This window comes from Antechinus flavipes, chromosome 3, assembly GCF_016432865.1.
Source record: "Antechinus flavipes isolate AdamAnt ecotype Samford, QLD, Australia chromosome 3, AdamAnt_v2, whole genome shotgun sequence".
Taxonomy (NCBI): Eukaryota; Metazoa; Chordata; class Mammalia; order Dasyuromorphia; family Dasyuridae; genus Antechinus; species Antechinus flavipes.
In genome coordinates this window covers 598,804,773-598,819,598 of record NC_067400.1, presented here as the reverse complement: position 1 = coordinate 598,819,598, position 14,826 = coordinate 598,804,773, and the positions used below count along the sequence as shown (strand labels likewise).

Below are 14,826 nucleotides of genomic sequence, written 5' to 3'. Positions count from 1 at the left end.
GCTGTCCATAAATAGCTGCCTCCAAATTAGAGGCTCCTGGGAGAGCTGCGAGCAGATGGACACTTGTCAAATACGGCCACTTGTAAGGCTCCCAGGGGGCATAGCGAGGGCTCACACCCAGCTGCTCCCACTGTAACCAGTGACGCTTCCCAGTGACGTTTCTCGATGGCGTTTCAGGCCACGGTTTCTTTCCTTTTTACTCAGCTATCCCAGGTGAAACGCTGTAACCAATGACGCTTCTCGGTGGTGTTTCAGGCCACTGTTTCTTTCATTTTTACTTCGTGGTAGCTTTGATCAGGCAGCCAGCATTCATTAGGCAGGCAACGTGCTAAGCACAGAACAACAAAAAAGGTGGCGCTCCCAGTTTCATGGCAGAGACAACACGCAGCAAACATGTGCACATAAGGTACAGGCAGGAGAGACCCGTCCGTGTGGGCCCTGGGCCTTCTTCATGGGAAGGTCGGGTGGGCTTCTCGCCAAGTTCTATACCGAGCCCTAGGAATACGAAGACAAGAGCAAACTGTGTCTGTCCCCCAGAAGCTCACATTCTAATAGGGGACGTCACACCTGGGGGAGTGATGGCCAAGAAGAGCTTGGTTTTGTTTTGTTCTATTTGGAAAGTAACAAGGATAATGAGGGAAACCAGGAGAAGGCGAATCCCACCCAGGACCGATGGCAGCATTGATTGGTTATGTTTCCAGGTCTGAAAATCGGGGAATGGGGGTATGAGAGGCCGGCCCGGCAGCTGGGGAGAGAGGCAGGGAGGGACGTGAGTCACAGCTGGCGCCGGCCTAGACACAGGGGAGCACGAGGCACTTGCCAGTTAGAGCCAGACTTGGGGGGGCTTAGAGCTAAGCCAAGGGATACCGTGTGTACCTCTCAAGCCTCGGAATGGCCCTGCCCCGCTCCCAACCAACTGCGAGCCTCGGATATTTGCTACTATGGCAACGTGGTGGGATGGACGGAATACTGGTCTTAGAACAAGAAGGCCGGAGTCCAAGTCTCGATTCTGATAGCCACCTACTGCATGACCTGGGGCAAGTCAATTAGCCTCAGTTTCTCCATTTATAGAATGGGATATTGGATTAAAAGCAGCTGAAACCCCTCCAACTCTATGGTCTGTAAACAACATTCCTCACAATTCCCTGAGAGGGCCGCACTGGAGGGATCTGAAACCGATGCTTAGGGTCCCACCTCAGCATGGCAGTGAGAGAATGCTTTGTCAGTCTGGAAGTGCTGGGGCATGGGAGCTCGCAGGCTCACAGATTTAGAACTGGAAGGGATGCCAGACACTGTCCAGTCCGGCCCCCGCATTTTACCAAAGCTGAGGCCTGGGAAAGTGAAATGGCTTGTCCAGGATTATACATATAGTTGTGGCAAAGGTAAGATTTGAACTCAGGGCCTCTGATTCCCAGATCAGCGTTCTTTCTCTTGTGCTTTAAGGGACACTTGTCTTGTGGCTGCTGCTGTCAGGCACTGACTAATCCCCCTGAGTCTTTCCCACTGGAGGGGTCCCACAGGCTGCCTGCCTGACTTGTGCAAAGGAAAGCGGACACAAAGGCCTCGGGGCGCCTCAGGCCCTGGGCCCTCAGCAGCTGCTGACCGGTGCTGGTACCCTGAAGGCCCGGCCCTGGCCGGAGTGAGAGAGAGGCCCCCATGGGTGGAGCACGCTCCTCCCGGGGCAGGTTGGCCCGAGGCCCTGTGGGAGCCCTTGCGTTTCACTGCCCGGGAGCCGGCCAGCGGGGGAGCAGGGGAGCCCTGGAATCTCTGCTTCTCCCCAGGTGACCTTGGGGGCCTCTCTGCAGCTGGGTCAGGGAGAGGATGTCTGGGCGGGGGAGGAGCCTGTCCCAGGCGTGGAGCTTTCCCAGAAAACAAGAGGGAAAGGCTCCAGCCCCAGAGGTTGGGAATCCAGAATCCAGACCAACTGGGGAGGGGCTGGGAGGGGATGTCACAGCAAGAGACGGCTGGTGGTCAAGAGCAACGTGCCCCGTCTGTTTCATTAAACACGCAGGGCCCATCGGCCGGCCGCTGAGGCCTTCTCCCAGGTACAGGCGGGGAAGTGGGGGGGGGGGGTGAAGTCTCTGCCCGCTCTGAGACGGGCCTCCCTGAGCCCAGGCCCTGAGAACTCTGTGCCCCGAAAGCCCTGGGACCCACAGGAGCGGGCTGAGTTTGGCCCCTCCCCCACAGAGGAAGAAGCTAGGGCAGCCTGGCGGAAAGGCTGGTTCCGGAGTCAGATCTGGGGCCAGTCTCATCTCTGGTGCTCCCTGAGTCTCAGTTTCCACATTTATAAAATGGGAATGTTGGACTAGCCTCAAGCTCTAACCTGAGGTGTTCCTGGCCGCCAAGGCCAGGGCCCTCTGGTCCTGTTTGCGTCGGCCCGATTCAGGGTGATGGGCCATTGTGCCGGCTCAGACTCGGTGAACACACAAGAATGGGTCTGGGAGTGACATCTGGCAACTCCCCGTGCTGCCCACAAGCCTCCTTGCAGGGGGTTCCAACAGCCCTTCCCCAAGGCCGGGATTCAGCTAAGGTCAGAGGGAGTGGAAACCTTTTCTCAGACTGAGGGGATGGGGCTGCCTTGAAGGCCTCCGCAGGGGAGGGTCCCAGCTCTGCCACTTACTGACGGGCTCCCTCCTCTTCCTCATGTTCTTCCTCATCTCCTGGGGTCCCTGGAAGCAGCCTCCCCAGTCACCTTTCCCGGAATTCTTTCCTCCTCCAGAAGTCTCCTTCCCCACCTCCAAAGAAGCTTAAACACACATCCCAGAAGCCATCTTTCTAATATTTTTCCCCCTCTAAAAAATAACCCAAGAGAAAAAATTAAAGGCAGCCAGAAGCGAGGGCTTTGTCTCTGTCTTCTCCCTCTATGAGACAGTCCAGGAATCCAAGTTCCCAGTTGAGGAAAAGGGCAGGGAAGGCAGGAGAGAAGAGGCAAATTTGAATTAAAATTAGAGACCAAGGAGCTAATCTTCTATTCTTTGGGAAATTCTAGAATGATTCATTAGAGAAATAGTTGGTGAACATCCGGAAAGGAAAACAGTAATTGCAAGGAATCAGCATGGCTTCATCGAGAATCCCCGGTACCAAACAACCTTTATTTCCTTTTCCGGGAGCAGTGATGAAGATCATGGATCTGGCAAGTGAAGGAAATGTCGCTGCAGTGATCCGCCCCAATCTTAGCCAAGTTTGATAATGTTTCTCATTCTTTCCTTGTGGAGAACACGGAGAGACAGGGCCAAGAGGGGAATACAGTTAGGTCGATTCAGAATGGATCGGATAGCCAGTGTCAGGGAGTACCAACGGTCATTCCTTGTCAAAATGGCAAGAAGCGTCCAGCGGAGTACCAGGGACTGTGCTGTTGAGCATTTGTGTCAGTGACTTGGATAAAGACTTTCATGTCATGCTCACGGAGTTTGCAACGACAGCAAGCTTGAAGGAAAGACATCACACTGGGTTGACAAGTAGATCTTGCCAGGCTATAGAGCAGGGGATCTTACCTTTTTTATATATTTTTAATAACTATAATTCAATGTGACTGTTTTCCCTTGTAATCCTATGTATTTTAAAACTATTATTGTCAAAATAATTGATCTCCTCTATGAATCCTATGTATTTTATTTTACGCATTTAAAAAGCATATTCTAAACACTAAGTGCAGTGCCTGGAACACAGTAGGTGCTTTCTAAGTGTTGGTTCCTTTCCCCTAAGAATAGCTCCATAGGTTTCACCAGACTGCCTAAGGGATATAAAAGGGGGAAGAAGCCAAACCTGGGTTTTGTCTAACAAGAAGAAGTAAAGACAAATGTATTTTGACACACGGTGTTTTAGAACACGGGCTTTTTGAGCACAAGATGAGGGAGGCATAGTTTGCCTGCAAAAAATCTGGTGGCTTGGGGAGCTTCAAGTTCCCCAAGGTGGGAACTTGTGGTCAGCGTGAGATGGGACAGCCCAAAGGGTCCTGCCACCGTGGCTGCCCGGAGAAAGGCAGGGTGTGGAAGAAGGCGACAGCCTTCCCCAGCTCCCATCGGGCCTGCTCTGGCTCTTGTGTCCAGCTCTGGAGCCATGACTTGAGAAGGGTAGTAATAAGTTGGAGAGAAAGCAGATGGAGGAAGCTAGGATGGGTATAGGGTCATGACGCACTGTCCCAGCTTAGCCTGGAGAAGCCTTGGGGTAAGGGGAGGGATGCAAACTGGGAGTGGCACAGATGAGGGGGGCTGGCCCTGTTCTCTTGGCTCCAAGGTCAGAAGTCAGCTCAATGTCAGGAGAATCTCCAACAATCGGAGCTGTCCCTGGCTGGGGGGGGGCCTCCCCTGAAGTCTCCAAGCATGGGGAGGTCAGATGACTCCTTGTCTTGTGGGGATTGCTTGTGGTTATGCATTGGGCTGCCTGGCCACCAAGAATGCGTCCCCTTTCCACCCCGATTTGCATTTTTATGGAAAGAGGGATTCTTCCTTGTGAGTTCCATTGGCACAGATACTGCAGTGGTTTGCCATGTCTTTCTCCAGCTCATTTTACAGACGGGGAAACTGAGGCACACAGGGTGCCGTGACATGCCCAGGGTCACACAGCTTGGGGGGGGGTCTGGGGCTGGCTTTGAACTCTCAGAGAGGAGTCTTTCTGACCCCAGGCCCGGTGCTCTAGCCATTGAGGCACCCGGCTGCTGTGGAGACGAGGGAGCACTGGTAAGGATGAGGAAGGCAAGCGGTGGCAAGTTCCCAGAAAGGGCTGGCCCTGGCGTCCAGGAAACCTCAGTCCGGGCAATCTGTCCGAAGGAGCCCGTGTCCGAGCACTGGAGGAAGCTAGGATTTCTAGCATGAGGTCATAATGGTCAGAACCATGAGGACCAAGCCCTGTGCAAACACAGGAGGTGGGAAATGAGGCGCCCGGGCCAGAAAAAAGCAGGCGGTCCAGACAGCTGAAGGAAGGGACCCCCCCTTAGCCTAGAAAGGAGCCCTGGAGCCAGGGAGAAGGGAGCTTTTATCCTGAAGCCATCAGCCAGGGCATGAAGCTTCAGACCAGGGCCCAGTGGATGTACCTCTGTGTTAGTCGGGAGGAGGAGTCCAGAAGACACGGTCACTTGGGAGATCCACCAGGGAAACATGGGCGTTCTGGGAGGGCGCCCCTTGTTTATGAAGCATAAGTCAGATGGCCAGATCCGACCCAAAAGACAGAGGCACAGGGTAATGTCGGTTTGGGAGTCAGTCACTTAATAACTAGCAAGCATCTTTTTAAGGAACTTACTCTGGGCCAGATGTCTTATTAAATACTGAGGATACCAAAAAAAAAAAAAAAAGTTCCTTGCAGTCAAGGAGCCCACGTTATAATTGGGGAGACAGCACAAAAGCTACAAGGTACATACAAGATAATGTGGGGAGGGCATTGTCGGAGCCAGGGGCAGGAAAAAGTGAGATTGCAGCTGGATCCTAAAGGAAGACAGGTCGGGGAAGGGACGAGCAAGAGCCTTCCAGGCCCGTAGGGGAAAGGCAGGGAGATGGGGGGTCTTGTGGGAAGAGACACCTAGAAAGGGAGGGCTTTAAAATAACAGAAGTGAACATTGACCCACAAGGTAGCAGGGCGCCATTGGACGTTACTAAATAGGACCATGTTGTGGTCAGGTCTGCACTCGAGGAAAATCAGGAATCGGAAGTTGGGGTTGTTCAGTCCTGTGCGACTCATGTCCCCACGGGGGGGGGGGGGGGGAAGGGGGGGGGTTTCTTGGCGGGAATTCCTGGTGCGTTTGGCATTTCCTTCCTATTTTTCAGCTGAGGAGACTGAGGCTGAGCCTTATGGGACTTGCCCAGGGTCACAAAGTCGGGAAGGGTCTGAGATTGGATTTGAACTTGGGGTCTTCTTGACTCCGGGCCCAGTGCTCTCTCCCCTGCCGGGCCAGAGCCTCGAGGAGCGGGGTCCGTTACCTGGGCGCCCTTGGGCAAACCTGGGGCTCAGTTTCCTCAGGCAGTAAATGTCCCAGCTAGAAACACGGGACTCTGGTCTGCTGTGCCTCAGAGGCCGGGCCGGCTCCCGTCAGCTCCATTCGCCAGGTATTTGTGGAGCGTCCGCCATGGGCGGGCCCCGAGTGAAATGGAGGAAAGCCCACAAAAGCCGGCGCGCTCGGAAGCGGGATGTGCTGGTTCCTGCCTCAGGGAGCGCCATCATAAACCCGAGGGGAGGCGGACAAAGAATCGGGGACGGTTAGAACCGGGAGGAGCCAGAGGGACCAGATGGGGAAACTGAGGTGCGGAGCAGTGAAAGGGCTAAGGGAAATGCCAAAGCCTGTGTTCCATGAGCCACGTGGGGCTGCGGCTTCGGAGTCACGCTCTGCCCCGGGGCGCCGAGTTTCTGGGCGCCGAAGGGACGCAACGCGAGAGCAAGGGATTCTGGGAGGAGCAGGAGCGGGGTCAGAGGGGAGGCGCTGGGCCTGGCTGGGTCTCACACAAACCGCCCACTTATTGTCTCCGCGGGCGCGCGATCGGTGGGACGGGCTCTGGTGGGCAGAGAGGGCGAGGAGGGCGGTGAATGATTCCTCTCAGAGAGAAAAGAACGGCCGAACTGGGGAGAGGGCAGGGGGAGGAGGCTCTCTCCAGGCAAATCCCGGCGCGTGAATCTTGAGAACAAAATGAATGGATGGTTAGAGGAGTTCACCCAGCTTGCTGCGGTTTCCCCTTCCAATACCTCAATCCATAGCTTCCCCTCCACATCCTCCGCCTCTTGCCGGGGCTGATACATGGGCTTCCTTCTTTCGCTTCTGAGGCCTGGTGCCCCTTCCCCCCGCCCCCCCAGCACGGCTGGCCTGCGCAGCCACAGGCACGGTCGCGGGGCCCTCGGTGGTTGCTCCGTCAGCGTGTTCCCGCGCCCTCGGGGGTTTTCTTGGCAGAGGTGAGGGGTGGCTGCCGCCTCCTGCTCCAGCTTTTTCTGAAGCGTCATTTAGCTTGACAGGCATTCGCCGCATTTTCAGTTTCAAATTTTACAGGCAAGGAAACTGAGGCAGACAAGAGGAAGTGATTCACCGGGGACCCCACGGCTAGGGGGCGCTGGAGGCCAGATTTGGACTTCATTTATATACAGATAATATAACTATTCTGGCTACACGTGTGCACAATTCACCTCCATGCGGTGATACACAAACATACACAGAGGTTCATGCACGTGCACATACGTGCACACGTATCTACAAGACCCAGGCTATCCGTGCTTCTGATCGGAGAGATTTGCCGACAGCCCGAAGAGGTTAAAGAGTCTGCCTGGGGCAGGACTCCGCGTGGAGGGAGCGAGACTCGAACCCAAATCTCCCCTCCCTGACTCCAAGACCCTCTCACTTTCCACTAGCCTGAGCTGCCTTTCACACTATTAACGCCCCGTGTGTCACAGTCACACAGCATTGTGCACGTGGTCACGCTTGCACACGTGAAAGTGCAGATACATGTAACCACGTGCTCACCCTGCACACGCGTCTAAACCAGTAAGCATGTGCACGCAGGTACACGTGCACGGCTGCATGCATGTGTCCGAAAATGTCCGTTATTCACCTCTGCACGGGGATACCTCGGAGTGTGCGGCACAGTCTGCACACGGAAGGCACGTCACGTACACCCCACGTCCCTGCGGTCCTCATGCGTGCACGTCGTGCACGTGGACACCGCAACCACACACGTGCAGCCCTGCACACACAGACGGGGCGGGGCCGCCCCTTCCTGGCGCTGGGGCTCATGGGTCAGCTCCCTGTGGGCCCAGAGAGCCCAGTGTCTGCCACGGTGATGGCGACGCTCCTGCTTTGTGCTTGTTGCTGAGGGGCCCCTTTGCGGGGAGGCTGCGGTTGGCCAGGCTGAGGGGGCGGGAGAGCATGGGGAGGGCTCCCGCGAACTTGGGTCCCCGCCCAGCCGGTGCCAGGCCCCGCCCCTCTCCCTCTCTCACACCCTGGCTGCCTACGGCGCTTCTCTGTCAGCCCAGGCTCTGGGGATGGGGGTGGGGAGGGAGAGAATCTCAATTAGAGCTCATCAGGGAGTAGAACATGTGTGATCTCGTAGTGGGAGAGGGGGGAGGGGGCTGGGGAAAGAAAGAGACAGAGACAGAGACAGGAAGACAGAGACAGAGAGACAAAGAGAGACAGAGAAAGACAGAGACAGAGACAGGCAGACAAAGACAGAGAGACAAAGAGAGACAGAGACAGGCAGACAAAGAGAGAGACAGAGAAAGACAGAGACAGAGACAGGAAGACAAAGACAGACAGAGACAAAGAGAGACAGAGGCAAACAAAGAGAGACAGAGAGACAGAGAAAGGGGGAGAGGAATCAAGAGACAGGCAGAAACACACACAGAAAGAGAGACAGACAGAGAGAAAAAGGAGAGAGAGAATGAAAGGGAGAGAGGGAAGGAAAGAAAGAGACACAGAGAGAATAGGAAACAGAGGGACAGACAGAGGGGAGGAAGGTGGGATGGAAGGAAAGAAAGAAAGACAGAGAGAGACACAGAAACAGAGAAAGGAGGAGAGGAATTGAGATAGGCAGAAACACACAGAGAGAAAGAGACAGACAGAAAGGAGAGAGAGAAAATGAGAGAGAGAGAAAGAAAAAGAGAGAAACATAGTGAAAGACAGAGACGGAGAATGAAACAGAGAAAAGAGAGAATGAGAAGGAGAGAGAGAGACGGAGACACAGAGGAAGGGAGGGAGAGGAGGGGCTGGGGGACTGCAGTGCTGCATAAACTAGGGCAGCGCTAACACCCGGCGCACGCATGCACACACACACATGCGCATGCACACACACATGCGTGCAGGCGCGCACACACAGGACAGCTGCAATGCAGAGGCCCTTCAGGGGGAAAGATTGAATAATTGTACTAACTGGGGCTTCTCAGAGGCCTGGGCCTTCATGCCCACATCTCTGTTTATTTAAAGGGCCAGTGTCTCTTCCAGAGCCAAGGAGAACAGCCCCAGCTGTTTGTTCTCCAATAAGGTGTGAATGTGGGTGACTTGCATTTCTCCCCCTCCATCACACTCCTCTAACCCTGGGGTCCCCCTGCCTTCCCCAGGGACCAGGGAGAACAAGGCTTTGGAGAAAGCCAGCAAGCTCAGAGCATCTCCTTTGATTAATGTGCAAGAAGGCTCGGATCACGTGTGGTCTGGACCTGCTCACGTGAATCCCAACTGTCGCCTCTTCTGCAGTTTTCTTCTCCTGGCTACTCATCCTCAGTGTAATATGTCACACATTCAGTTCAACAAACATGTATTAAGTCTGGGGGACACGAAACCAAAATCGAAATGAGCCTGCCTTTAAGAAGGCGGGGGGAGGGGGGATGTTACCGTGTCTGTGCAGCTGAGACCTCCAAAGCAGTTTCAGAAGAGAAAGGCTGATAGTCACTGGAGGGCTCAGGAAAGGCTCCAAGAGAAAGCCGGGGCTTGCGCTGTGCTTGGGGAGATTCAGTGAGGCGGAGAAACCACATGCCGGGCTCCCGGGCCCACTTGTACAGAGGGGTGGAGGTGAGAGAATGAATGTCATGGAGAGGAAGCAGTAAGAAAGAGGAGGTAACGTGGACTGGAGGGAAAGTGAGCCCCTCTTGGGAGGGCTTTCAGTGCCAGGCTGAGGATGTTCCATTTTATCCTAGAGGCACGAGGAGGGTTTAAAGGCCTAGTGGACTCTGTATGTCAGGAATGTCATGCTGACAGCTTGTGAAGGGGGAAATAAAAAGGGAAAGATGTGAAAACAGGAAAACTAACTAAGTCTATTGCAATAGGGTCAATGTTGAAAAATTACCCATGCATATGTTTTGTATATTTAAAAATTTATTTTTATTTTATTAATATATAATAAATAAATTTTATTTAAAATGTATAATAAAAAATTTTAAAGAGTCTATTGCAATAATTGCAATAATAAACAATAAACAGGTGATGCAAACAATAAACAGGTGATGCAAACAATAAACAGGTGATGAGGTCCTGGACCTCCGAAAATTGTATAGACAGAAGGGAACAGGCAGGAGAGTTGTCATGGAGGTAGACACTACGGATCTGGACAACAGATTGGATTTGGGGCAAAGTTAATGAGGATCCCCACTTGAGAAGCTAAGTGACTGGGGAGATGCTGGTGCTAGAATAGAAATGGGAAACATCAGAAGCTGTGGGGAACATGGGAATCCCACTTTGGATGTGGTGAATTGGAAGTGGGGGGATTCTAAAAGATGGCACTGAGAAGGAAGTGCATTCCAAGGATGGGGGACACTTGCTTTCCACACCAAAGGCAGCACAAGGACTTAAGTTTGGGTTGTGACTTCCTGAAAATCCTCTGCTTGGAGAAGTTGTTCAAAAGGCCCACTCACTGACAGAAAACTCTGGCCCAGAAAATGGGAGGAAGAAAACAGGGGGATGGGAGAGGAAAAACTCTGCCTCTTTTCTAGCTTTTCTAGTGCTCTCGTCTGACCAGCAGGTGCTCAAAGAGGCCAAAGAAAAATCAGGTTAGTGCAAAGTGCCCTGGGCTCAGAGGCAAGGACCTGGATTCAAATTCCCATTTAGGAAGAACTCAAATTTGTTCTTCCATCTGCAAAATGAAGGTGTTTGGAATAGATCATTTCTAAGGTCCCTTCTGACCTTAGATCCAATGAACCTAGAAGCCCATTCCCTCCTCCCCTAGGTAGGTCTGCCGCTGAATAGGAGCTGGAACTGGAAATGCTTTCATCTTGGCCATCAACAGTTTGGGGTTTGGGGCAGGAATCACAGGCTGATCTCAAGGCTGATTGCACTAGGAGAGGGTCCAATCAACTCAGAAAACATGTATTAAGCACCTATTATAAGCCAGGTACTGTGCCAAGTGTTGGGGATTACAAAAAGAGGCAAAAGTCAGGCCCCGCCTCAGGGAGCTTCCAATCTAATGTGGGGATGGGGGGAGGCAACAAAAACATATACAAAGCAAGCTGGTTAATACATAATTAGTAGATAATTAGCAAAGGGAAGGTATTTGAATTAAAAATGGAGGGGAAAATATTCTTGAAAATAGAATTTTAGTTGAGAATTAAAGGAAGGCAGTCTTAACTTCCACCCCCAGAGATGTTGGAAAGGAAGTTAGGCCCTGTGAGATGGGAAATACAGTCATTGATCCAAGGAAAGTGTGGCCCAACATTGATTCTGCTGTACTGCTGAGCAAGCTGATGAAGGACATTGAAGTCAGATATGGGCTTATCCTGAGAAATAGGCCTTCCTCCCCTTGGAAGAAGTATGCCCTTTAGTTTGTCATCTTGCGCTAGGAACAAATTTCTATTGATCCTGTCCTTGTGGCTGCTCTGAGCAAAAATCCAACCAAATTCTTTTTCTTCTTCATAATTATCATTTATATCATGTCTCTTATGGGCCAGGCACCGTGCTAAGCCCTTTACAATATCCCATCTGATCCACATGATAACCTTGTGAGATGCTGTGCTATCCCCATCTTACAGATCGGAAAACTGAGGCAAAGCTGAATTTGCCCAGGATCACGGGCTACTTCCTATATGGAGTCAGACTTGACGCTTCTCGACTTGAAGCACAGCACTCTAATCACAACCGTTGTCATGTTTCAATTCATAAAACACCGCTACTTTCTTCTCAGAAATCAGCCATTTACTTTCTTTGAATACTTCCAAATAGTCTCGTAGTTCATTTGTTTTTCCAGAAGCAGAGGCAGGGAGGCCCAGGAAACTGGACAATGGGAGGCATTTCTTATGTGCTCACTATGGACCAGGTGCTGATGGGTGCTACAGACACAATGGCCAAAATGAAATCACCTGTGCCCTCCAGTTTATATCATAAATGTTATAAAGTACAGAAGGAATGTAGAAAATGAATGGGAGGTTGTTTTGATACAGGGCAAGAGCCGTGGTATGGGCCTCACACCCTGGAGAGCAACAGCTTATCGAGGCTCTCCATGCCCACCTTGGGAGGATGGGGGAATTGTGCCCGAAAGGGTTTCTGAGAACTTTCTCTTTTGCCTGAAGTGGCCACTGGAAGGATATGTGAGCAAGCTGTTCTGCCAAGGTGAGAAGCCCTGCTATCTGTTAAAGCATTTTTTTTTTTGGTCTTTCTCCATTACAAATGGCCATTATTCTTCCCCTGTGACAAGGCTAGGAGGTCTAATGTCTTGCTTTCCAATTGGAGAAGGGCAACAGGAAACCTTCCAACACTCACAAACCCTTTTTCAAAAAAAACACAAATGATTATTAAGTAGATTTTTAAAATTTAAAGTAAAATAAATTAAAAATTTTAAACACATACACACACACACACACACACACACACACACACACACACACACACACACACGATGGGAACCACCTCTGGCACCCTCCATATTGTTTCTTGGAGAAGCACTATGGCCCCATGAGAACTGGGTTTAAATGCTCACCTGTGTAATCTTTAATTCCCAGGGCCTCAGTGTCCTCATTTGTAACATAGGATGGACTAGAGGACCCTAATCCTTTCTGAATTTCTGTCTGGGATGCTCTGATTCTGACTTGTGACCAGGTAGACAAATGACCAGCCTCTCCTCTCCCGCTTTCCCTCCCTTCTCTGAGCTTGCCTCCTTTCCTACATCTTCCATTAAGCAGCTTAGATTCTGGTACTCTATTTTTAATTGCTCTTTGGGGCTCAGCTCTGCCAGGATTAAAGGGAGGTCTGCGATCAACAGCTGCATTCTGCCCGGGGCTGAGACAAGGTAGGAATGTAGCTTTCCTAGAGTTTTAGAGGCCACAACCAGTGGCCAGCCAAGGAGGTTACATTTGGTCTTCAGGGTAGCCAACTCACACTTCACTGTAGGGGGAAGAGAATTGTCCCACTGTGGGCTCAGGCTCAGACCAGTGTGAAGGATCCCTTTGCCTGATGAACTCTTGGGAAAGGACAGAGAACCAGGGCTGCTTCTCCGAGGCCCCATTGATGACAAAGCACAGCAAGACTGTTTAATTCAGAGATCCATCTGTGATGAAGATGGGTACCTGGGGGAAAGTGGGCATGGGGAGAACTCTCCTGGGATGAGGCTGCCAGGCACCGTGGCTATTGATGGGGAAATGGAGGTGGGGATGGCATTGGGTCAAAGGGCTGGGTTATAGACTAGGCTGGAGAGAAATCCTGTTCTGGGACAGACTTCTAAATTTCCTGCCATTTGGTAAAGCCCCTACTTTAGTATGGGATAGGGCTAGTGATGGGATCTGTCATCTCATTAGAAAAGGGGACCCTTAGATGGGCAAATACTCCATACCAACGTAGGTCAACACCTCTACAACTTGTTGTCTTGCTGAATTGGGGGGATACTGAAAGATTGAATGATGCAGATCTTTCTGACTCCAGACTAGTTCTCTATCCTTGCTGCCATTCGTACTTAGGGAGCCATATCCTAGTTATAGACTACAGTGTAACTGACAAAAGAGGGCTTCTTAAACTTTGCCCCCTCATGCCCCCTTTTCACCTGAGAAATTTTTATGTGACCCTGGGTATATGGGTATATAAAATAGATATAAAAAATAAAATATAAAATCAAAAATTTCCTGTTAAGAAATCATAATTTTGCCACCCTTCAGTTACAAAACCCTACATGGGATTGTGAACCATGGCTTAAGAGGCTAGGCACAAACAATAATATATTTGTTGCTAAGCACATCCCAGACCCTATGCCAGAGTTGAGCATATAAGTTCACTTGGAATTTCCTCTTGGCTTAAGGTTTCTTTCCTCCACTTTTTTCATCTATCAACCACCATCTCTGACTTTTAAGGCCCACCTACATGCTGCCAGGTAGTCTAGTAGGGAGAAAGGGGTGCTGAAGGACATGGAGTGAAGGCAGCCCCTTTCCCTGCCCCCGGGAAAAGCTCCTGGGATTCTTCCATAGCTGCTAAACCAAGTGAGAGCTGCTTGTGATGGGCCAGCTACAAGCTTTTGGGCTGAGGCTTCTTGGATAGAAGAAACCCATGACTGATGGGAAGAAATTGTGTGAGAAGAGCTGGTGGAACGATAGGTGGGGTCGGGATATTTCTAGCATAATTGCAGTCCCCTGGTGCTTGTTGCCCGGCTCTCTCTCCCGATCCCACTCTTCGGGCCAGAGGAATGGGCCAAGATGTCTGTCTCTGTCCAGAGTGCTGGCTCGTGGGGGCCCAGAGTCTCCTTGAAGCCGCACCTCTCTGCATTTCACATAAAGTGTTTTCACAACTTGAAAGCATTCCATAAATGGTTATTATTACTGATGTTGACTTTAGAGAGGCCCAGAGTCAGGAAGATTTGAATTTAAGTCCCCCATCTGCCGATGCTGCCCACGTGACCCTGGGTGACTCAGGGAACACTTCTGGGGTACTTTGCACCCCTCCAGGACCATAAGTTTCAAAGTAGATGCTAGTCAGCTACTACTTCCCCAAAGCTCCTAATACCAATTAAATCACCAGTCTGGTCAAAATAAATATTATCATTCATCTGGACCAGAGTCACTCATGTCCATCTGCCCTAAGCCTTTTGTTCAGGAAAGAGCCAACGTCTCCTATGCTGCCCTTGTGTTAATCACACACGTAGAGCCCATGGCACCTTGTAAATGTCCTGTAACCATTCCCTGAAGTGAGCTGAAGGAGATGGACTGCCTGGAAGGCTAAGGTGGATCACAGGACTGATCACATCCCCGGGGTCCATGTGTGGTGACGCCTCCAGCTTCAGCTGGGCCCTCTCAGAGCCACAGCCCTGCCGCCCTTTGGGGTCTCCGACCTGGGTCGTACCCTACCTGGGTCCCCCGAGCCTGGTGTGTGGCTTGAAGGCTGCATGTGGCGTAGAAGCGGAGCTGGGCCTGGAGTCTGGAGGTGTGTCTCCTGGACAAGTCACGTAACATCCCAGTGCC

General features: G+C 51.6%; 1 protein-coding gene across 8 annotated transcripts in view; it reads left to right on the top strand.

Moving 5' to 3' along the window:
• CAMTA1 (calmodulin binding transcription activator 1) overlaps positions 1-14,826 on the top strand; it is a 1,246,754-nt gene that overhangs the window by 1,141,598 nt on the left and 90,330 nt on the right. The window lies entirely within an intron of this gene.